We start from the raw sequence: 9,036 nt of genomic DNA on the forward strand, positions 1-9,036 counted from the left end.
TGGGGGAAATCCCTCAAGACCTGATTTTTTTCATGTGAATGAAGACTTTCTTTGCGAAGTCTTGCTAGGAAATAACATATGACCACTAGGCATGTCCTTGTTTCATAAACAAGCAACACTGGTCCAACTAGTCCGGCCATATTGGAATGTATCACTAAACTGACCGTTTCTTTCACCCCACACACACCTCACCAAAGCACACCTCTGGTCCGACTATGTGAATGTGATAAAACTGAAGTGGCCTCATATCTATAAAACTTTAAACACACACATTACATCCTGACTGCAGTCGACGTTTAGCTTGTTCAAATCAACATTCATCTGAAGTTTTATAAAATGTGTATTTTTAATTATAATTTTTACAAGAATCAATTTTAAGGAGGATATGTTTTACCAAGTTTTTAACTGGGACCAATATTGATATTTCTCTTTGCTTTTAAAAATGTATAAACTAATGGACCAACATTTCTCTTTGAGCTATGAAAAACTTGTTTAAAATTGTGACCAATATTTCACTTTGCTATAAAGAGCGTATGTAAAATTGTGACCAATGTTTCACTTTGCTATAAGGAACATGTTTAAAATTGTGACCAATATTTCACTTTGCTATAAAGAACATGTTTAAAATTGTGACCAATATTTCAGTTTGCTGTGAAGAGCATGTTCTAAATTGTGACCATAATATTTCCTTTTGCTATGAAGCCATGTATGAAAATGTGACCAATATCTTCAGTATAATTGACAGGGTTTAAAACTGGGACCATTTTTCCTACAGAAGTATGAAGGACCAAATTTTGTTACATATTTGTTATTTTTTTGTTATTATCAGTAGCTCGTAAGACGATTTTTGTAAGGGCAGAACTCGCTGTTCGTATATATAACTTGTACTGTTTGTTGTTTGTATGGTTAAAACAATTTGATTAAAACGTCTGTGAGTTAGGGTAGATAAATATGGCACGCCTGTTACCTGTCATATGATAATTATTGCACCTGAGAGGTCTGATCATTCCAGTTGTTTATTTTTTAAATATCTGTAAACGTTAAAACAATTCAGTTGATTTTTTTTTTGTCATAATCACTGACACTCTCTAAAAAAAGATCAGCAAGTGTCTTTTCCAAGTTAATTTTACATTTTGTTTGTCAGCATGGTTATCTGTTTCCAACCAATTTGTAGATTCAGTTACAGAAGAACTCCAGAGTGTCGGCGGGTTCTGTTGGTGATCCACTTATTCCGTCTTTGCGTATTGCAGAGTTATCTTCTCTTAGGAGCAGGTATTGATTGTTACGTCATTGGTTTGTGTGAGAAAATTACGTCGTTTTCTCAAAAAATTATGACGTTACTCTCACAAACAAGTGACGTAACAATCAATACCTGCTCCCAAGAGAAGATAACTCTGCAATATGCAAAGACGGAATAACCCAAGTAATTCCAAATTAATTAGGCAGAATCTTCAAAGATTTCTGTGATTGTACTAAAACTGCTCCATAAAATTTCAGATTGACTGGAGTTTAAATTGAAGTACCGGGTGAACGATATGCAGTATAAAATATTGTTTATAATTAGAAATAGAAAATTGTATTTGCCTTAACTTTACCTGGATTGCATGCTTACAAGGGGTGGGGAGTTTTAATGAATTGATATACATTTGTGCTTTGTAAGGCCAGTTAACGTTGATAAATGTTTTGGACGGAACGTTTGATTTCCCCAGGTTACTAGATCCGCCTCCGCCTAGGTGTCGGTGGACTCTGCACAACGCCCTGTAACACTGTCCTGACCATGATTTGTGTCATTCTGTATTAAGGGACTTGGCCTAGGCGAGGGTGGAATTGCACTCGGCACGCTACCCTGACACATCGATTTTGTGTCATTCAACACGTGATATTACGAATTATATTCATTGTTTTATTATTCAAAGAGTTTATGTAACATACTTGTGTTGTCTGTTACTCCTTGGGCTGTATGGAGATTCCTAAGTGTTTAATACTGTTTCACCTGATGTTTTGTTTAACTCCCGTCAACATCATATATCTATATACATACGTTGATTAGTGATTTAGTGTAGTTCTCAATAAAATTCTTTATATATCTACCAATATTGACCATGTATTTGTTGTACAAAGTTACTCTGTTATTTTACATTTCAAATTCATTTTGTATTTTCAATTTATCATTACTGTTTAAACAGCGAGGCAATGAAATGAACTCTGTATATATATGTGTTCTGTAATTAACACTAGTTGTGATAGTTGATTCAAGTATTTTATTTTACGATGAAATGGATTTGTATATATGTACTTAAACTGAAAATATTGCAAGCTTTGGGGTTGTCTTTTCGACCAATTTTTCCATATATCGAAGTTTCTTTCAGGTTGAAATCGGACAGAGTGTCAAAAATAAATTGTAAATGTATGAACTATTGATGAAAGACTTATCTAACAATTTTGAACTCGCATGGCTACTCGCATCATGGCACAAAGCACCTTTCCAATTCAATACCAGTATGAAGTTTAAATTTGTTCTACAACATTTTGATTCGGCCCTTATTCAGATATATTGAAAACCCAGTCATTTTAGGCAGCTTTTCTATGGTCAATTTGAATTTTAAATCTGTGGCATCAAATCTTATTTCATAGTTTCAATTTCCCTTCAAAAGAGTATCTACTGAACGCTAAAAATCTGTCAGTTTAAGATTGACCTTAGACCTGGTATTGGCCTTGAAAAGTGCCTCTTCAGATATATTTCAGATTTGATGGCAGTAAAATGACACGACACTGACGTGAATATTACGTTGGTGACGGCTGTTATGATGATTGTTCTGTTTGAATAGGAATAATACTTGATTATTTGATTAGGCAGACATTCAATATGCATTTATGATTATGGTGATATTAGGATTTTCAATAACAAGGGGCTTCTGTCTGTAACGCTTGATTTCAAAGCCAGGTTCTCTTGTAATATATCGGTAACAAAATTCTGTTGTAATACGGTTTCTAATATTCTTCCTCATTATTCTGTGAAAGAAACAAGATGGGTTTTGAAAAATTCTTTTTCCGTACTTTGTTATCTGTTGAAATTGTTTTACCAAATTGTGTTTTAGCAATCGCACTGTTTTGAGTCAGTTATGTTTATATAGTCTATAGATTGAATTGTAAATACACTTATTCAATAATGTGTTGGACATGTGTTATTAAGAAATAATAGGTAACAGTGTACAGTCTTTTGACGAACTGAAGGTGACAAGGGTTTTTCTGCTATATTTCATAATGAGCATTTTCACCTTTAGACAGTGATTTTTCAGAAATTTTCAGATTATTTTTTTCAAATTAAAAATAAAATAAAAATTCCTTAGAATAATTTATTGCATTTTGTAAATCATTAAATGGAAATGACTAAAAATATTGTGAAAGAAAAAATTTAATAAGAGAGAGAGATAGGCATGAAATATAGAAGAAACCTTTTGTTGTGACCTTTAATTTGACAGATGGCTGTAAGTTGATAGTTACTGCAGTTTTTAAGTGCAGTTTAACCTCAGTTTAATGTCATTAAATTGTCACCAGCATTTGGCATTATTTTGGGGTTTGACATTATATCGAGGGAAACATGCAGAGTAATTATTCAGTAATGACAAAGGGACCTTAATCATATACTGTACAGGTTCAAGATAATAAGCAAACAAAATTTTATTAAAGCAATGGCGAAAATGGAATGTAAAAGTTACAAAATTGGATATTTACTGTGACATAGGTACGATAAAAGGATGAATTCAAGCTTGAGTTCTCCATTTTCTGAACTGATGTGATGTTCTATCAGGTGATTATATTTTGTTCCATTAAATGTTTTATTTTGATTCAATATTGTATAGATTGTTATCATAGACAGGCGGTATATACCAGTACAGTGTAGCTAATTCTTGTTGTAGCATGGGAATCGACAGCGAATTTTGTGGATGTGTAAATGTATGTATAGAGACGATTTTAATCACAGACTTAATATATCCATGTTACCATAACAAGCTGTTCCATGTATCGAGAACATACTGATGCGTCCGTAACTTATAATTCATATTTGGGAAATTTAAAGTGAGTGATGAGGTTTACCGTACTATTTAGAGCAAAATTTTCATTGGAAATATGATGTATTTTTAATCATGTATTTTTAATCTGGATGGACCACACAACACTGTCATACTTAACGTAACATGACAAATAATTAAGATGACATCAATATTTTTTTATCCTTAATTTGAATGCAGTTATCATTTATGACTTCAGAGGACTTATCGATGTATTCGCTGTAATTAGTGCCTAGGACGCTGAAAAGATTACCCTAAAAGGGGGGAACTGATTAGGATAATATAACGTGAGTTATATGATGAAACAATATGTACAACTTCAACCATTGCTACCGTACAAGAGAAGGACAGTATACACATTCCAATGTGGCTGGAAGTTTGGATGTTTCAAATGTTTCATCCACTTTCACGGGAAGTCCAGCCATGATCACCGTACGTAAATCTCTTCTGTAAAGTGTAGGTAATGTATATCACTAACCAGGCCTGATCAGGTCTTGGGAGGTGGAGGGGGTTCATATAATTTCACTTCCTCACTTCCTCCCGAAAAAGGGTGAGGGGCGGTAATTACAGCGAATACTATATCCCGATATGAATTCATTATGATGTGGCTAACATAATCATGCTATTTTCCTTGGGTTTATTATACACAGGACCGATACTCTTAAGCATTATGTGGAGTGTATATAATATATGCTAGTTATAATGTGTTATATGATGTGATAGGCTACTACCGTTACTTATTACGTCTATATGAACTGTGAATGATCTGAAATGTGTTAATAAATCTACTGGTTGTATGTCGACTAGTACCAGAATCCAAGCCAGGGATACAAAACTGCTGAATGGTAAATCGTAATTGTGATATAAAATTCATTGTTGTTTGTAGGTATCGAAAATGCTACAATTGAGTTTGTCACTCTATTTTAATTTTCATAATTTTCCCTGCAAGGTCATTCCCTATTGTATCCTTTCTCAAACCATGAAAGCCTGGAAAATGTCTGTTTTGTAAGATGACAAGTTAAAATTATTTTACAATTGAGTGGGAATAGCTGTGTAGTTATGGTTGAAAAAGTCATCCAAACAATGAAACCTTTCCGAACTGATATTGTTATCAAGATATTAATTATACAGTAGAGATGTTTATTTTTATCGTTTACAGTGCATATCACATCATGATCATCAACGGAATTTCGTTTTCGTTTTAAAAAATGTTCACTGTACATTTACTCATTTCAGCCTTGGGTTATAATTAACATCACTAACCATTGACTGTGTTGCAAACAAAAACAGAAATGTACTCCGATTTTCATAGACTCCATTGATATAAGAGTCAAACCTCCGTGTGAATTACACTTTATATATTTCAGCCGAGTTGATAGAGGGTCTATCTCAGTTTTCTCCATAGCCTGGTGTATATTATGTTCATTATAGAAAAATATTGTTCAATTTATAAATGGATCTTTTTACCACATATTCCGTAATTGTTAAGTTTGTTGCTGCGCGTGCACTTGTATAATTGTATATTTGGTAAGGAGTCTTGTGGCCGCTATTATTTGGTCCTGACGTCGGCTCTAATCGGTTATTAACTGTTCTGTATATGTAGACCAATGGTTCGTAGAAATAACTGCTTGTACATATAACAATGAAATACAGTGTACATTATAGGCAATCCTCATCTTTAATTCCATGATTTCCATGAATAATATCTTACTTGTGAGAACATCGGGATTAAAAGTTAAAAAGAAATGCTTTACGTCGACCTGAACTTTTCATTGACAAAAATCAATGTTAGAAATATGTAAAATCATGGAATCTGAGAACACTTTATTCGTTAACTTCAGAGTGATGTAAAGATTATGATGTTTGTTATTAAAATAAAACATTCCTAAGAACCGGGTGGTTGATACCGTTCGGACTGTAAAGTAGCATTAGATATATACATTAGATATATATAATACATATATATGCCTTTATTTTGTGATAAAAGTGCACAGTACATTCACTTCCTTGTACCTACATTTCTGTGTTTTTTTCCCCTTCAAATCCTTAAAAATCAAATGAAAAGTTGCTAATGATTATGTGTTTGAGTTCGTCTCTCCTATATTTTGAAATAAATGCATGCTGTACCATAGTTACTGATTTTATTCATATCGTTTCAAAATTTGAAACGTTTTCTCTGGTTAATTTCCGTGAAATCTTCGCTTGCATGATGATCCATCCATCCATTTTAAGTATAATTAGTGTTTTACACCACTGTTGGTTTTATCCCTGTACAGAAGTCCTTCGTTTTATTGGTTGTCACACGTCTTCAGGCAGGGAATTGGTTTTACGTATAACTGACAGTTTCGTCATTGATATCCATTTTACCCAAATATCAGGAATTCTTCAGATATCCATCATCAATTGTTCTCTGTATCGTCACTATGCCCACACAAGCTTTCAGCGAGGTTGGTCTGCTTGTTTCCCCTTGTTCTATATTCCTTCGAAAAATCATAACTCTCAAATATTAAATTTTAGTACATTTTAGTTCGTTCATTTGAAGCCTTCGTTTTTCATGCCAGGCAAAAATTCTCGAAATTTAAAAATAAGTGTTTTTTTCAATTTTTGATGCACTACATAGTACATATGGCTAACGTTGATGTGGGTATAGCGCCTTTATAGAGTACGATAGCACTGTCACACACTGGAGGGCGATGAAACGCGGCAGAGGGCAGTCCACCCCTTGCTGAATTAATGAATACCTCTTCCCAATTCATTTTCAAACAGTTTGAAAAACATAGATTTTTCTACCTCTCAATATCGATGAATTATGTCAAGCCAAATCATGCTTATACACTAATTTCAATAAATGTTTTAACCAATAGAAATACCAAGTGTTCGTTTTGTTTCCTTGGAACAATGCTATGTGACATTTGTGATTGCCAGTCTTGAGTTAAAAGCATTCGTCTTCCTTTGATATCCTGTATTGCGGGAAATTTCTGGCGCAGTTTAATTTTTGCCTTTTTTCACCCAGTGAAAAAAATCTGCCCTCCGTGTAGTGAGGGCGGATTTTATCATGACAACAGATTTTATCATGACAACGAAAACAAGTTCGCAACATACTAAACATATTAATTACAGGTGAAGACCAAAAATAACACTAGGTGAAAATGGATTCTACTAGTGGAGGGCAATAATTTAACTTGTTGAAAGTTTAAGTTTCTTGGTATACAGTAAGCTTAGCTAATCAGCTTTTCCCCCATTGGGTTGTTTTATGAATATCTTGACCCATTTACAGTTTTTGACCAGACAGGCTTCTATGCCATCTTTTTAAGATGAAAGTCTGCGAATTCATTGCTTTTAAAAATTACCCATGCAGTGCATGATTAGTTTTAGCAGTTTCCAAATTAAGGTCCATAATGTGCTAGTTTCATCCAGGCCTATTCCGTCTTTGCGTATTGCAGAGTTATCTTCTCTTGAGAGCAGGTATTGATTGTTACGTCATTGGTTTGTGTGAGAAAATTACGTCGTTTTCTCAAAAAATGATGACGTTACTCTCACTAACAAATGACGTAACAATCAATACCTGCTCTCAAGAGAAGATAACTCTGCAATACGCAAAGACGGAATACATTTGTGAAAGGCAAAATCAACTAGCTTGAAAAAGCTTGCTTGTCACTACAAAGGTGTAAAAAAATAAAGAATCTGTTGACTAGATTTAGCCCACCTGGCCCTGAAAAGAATGACGTTGACTTGCATTCAAGGTTACAAGGGGAAAATGTGTTGAAATGTATAAACAACTTCAGCTTCATAAACAAGAGCCCTAGGGTGATGTAATTTGGCCAGTAGCATGTTTCAATGAAGGGCTATCAAGTTTGGTAAAAAGAATGACATTAATCCAATTTAACAAGTCACACGGGTCAAGCGAGTTAAATCTTTCAAATGACCTAGTGGCCAAAGATGATTTTATTTGGCCAGTATAGCATGCTGTTGAACAAGATTACCGCAGGGCGGAACAATATATGCCCGTCGAATGCCATATAATGTTATATACTTTCTTACATTGAAATAAGATCTGCATCATTCTAAGAGTGGTTAGCTGATCGTGACATGCTATAAAAAATGTAGATGAAAATCTCTTGACAAAAAATCAAATACTGAAATGAACAAAGGGCCATAACTTTTGCAAAAATTGTCGATTCAAAATTCTTTTCAGGGAGAAACAACTTCATAACATGATTATAACTAGAGGCCCAAGAGGGCCTGTATCGCTCACCTGAATATTTAAGCAGTCATAGCAAAATATTCTCATTAAATATTATATTGCACTAAAAATATTTCCATCACAAACTTTGTTGGCTCCATCTGTTGAAACTACCAGCAAAATATTATTACAAGATTCTATGCTTTTTGATTCTTCAGAAGTTGCTTGACATTTTTCCCTGTGACCTTGTTAGTAGGTCAATGTCATTTTCCTTCTCAAATTGGTAAGCTCTATTCCAAAAGCTACCAGCCAAATCTTATGAATCCATTCCTTTTAGTTCTTAAGAACAAATCCATTAAAATGTTGTTGACCTCTGTGACCTTGAAAGTAGGTCAAGGTCACTTTCATTCTCAAACTTTGTTGGGCTCTTTCCCAGGAAGCTACAAGCCAAATATAAAGATTCTATACCTTTCAGTTGTTCAGAAGAAGTCGTTTGAAGTGTCTGACACATTTGACCCCTGTGACCTTGAAAGAAGGTCAAGGTCATTTTCTTCCTCAAACTTTGCCGGGCTCTATCCCAGGAAGCCATCAATCAAATATAAAGATTCTATACCTCTCAGTTCTTCAGAAGAATTAATTTGAAATTTTGACACATTTGACCCCTGTGACCTTGAAAGTAGAACAAGGTAATTTTCATTCTAAAACTTTGTTGGGCTCCATCCCAGGAACCAATCAGCCAAATATGAAGATTCTATACCTTTTAGTTCTTCAGAAGAAGTC

This window comes from Mizuhopecten yessoensis, unplaced genomic scaffold (genome assembly GCF_002113885.1).
Source record: "Mizuhopecten yessoensis strain PY_sf001 unplaced genomic scaffold, ASM211388v2 scaffold716285, whole genome shotgun sequence".
NCBI lineage: Eukaryota > Metazoa > Mollusca > Bivalvia > Pectinida > Pectinidae > Mizuhopecten > Mizuhopecten yessoensis.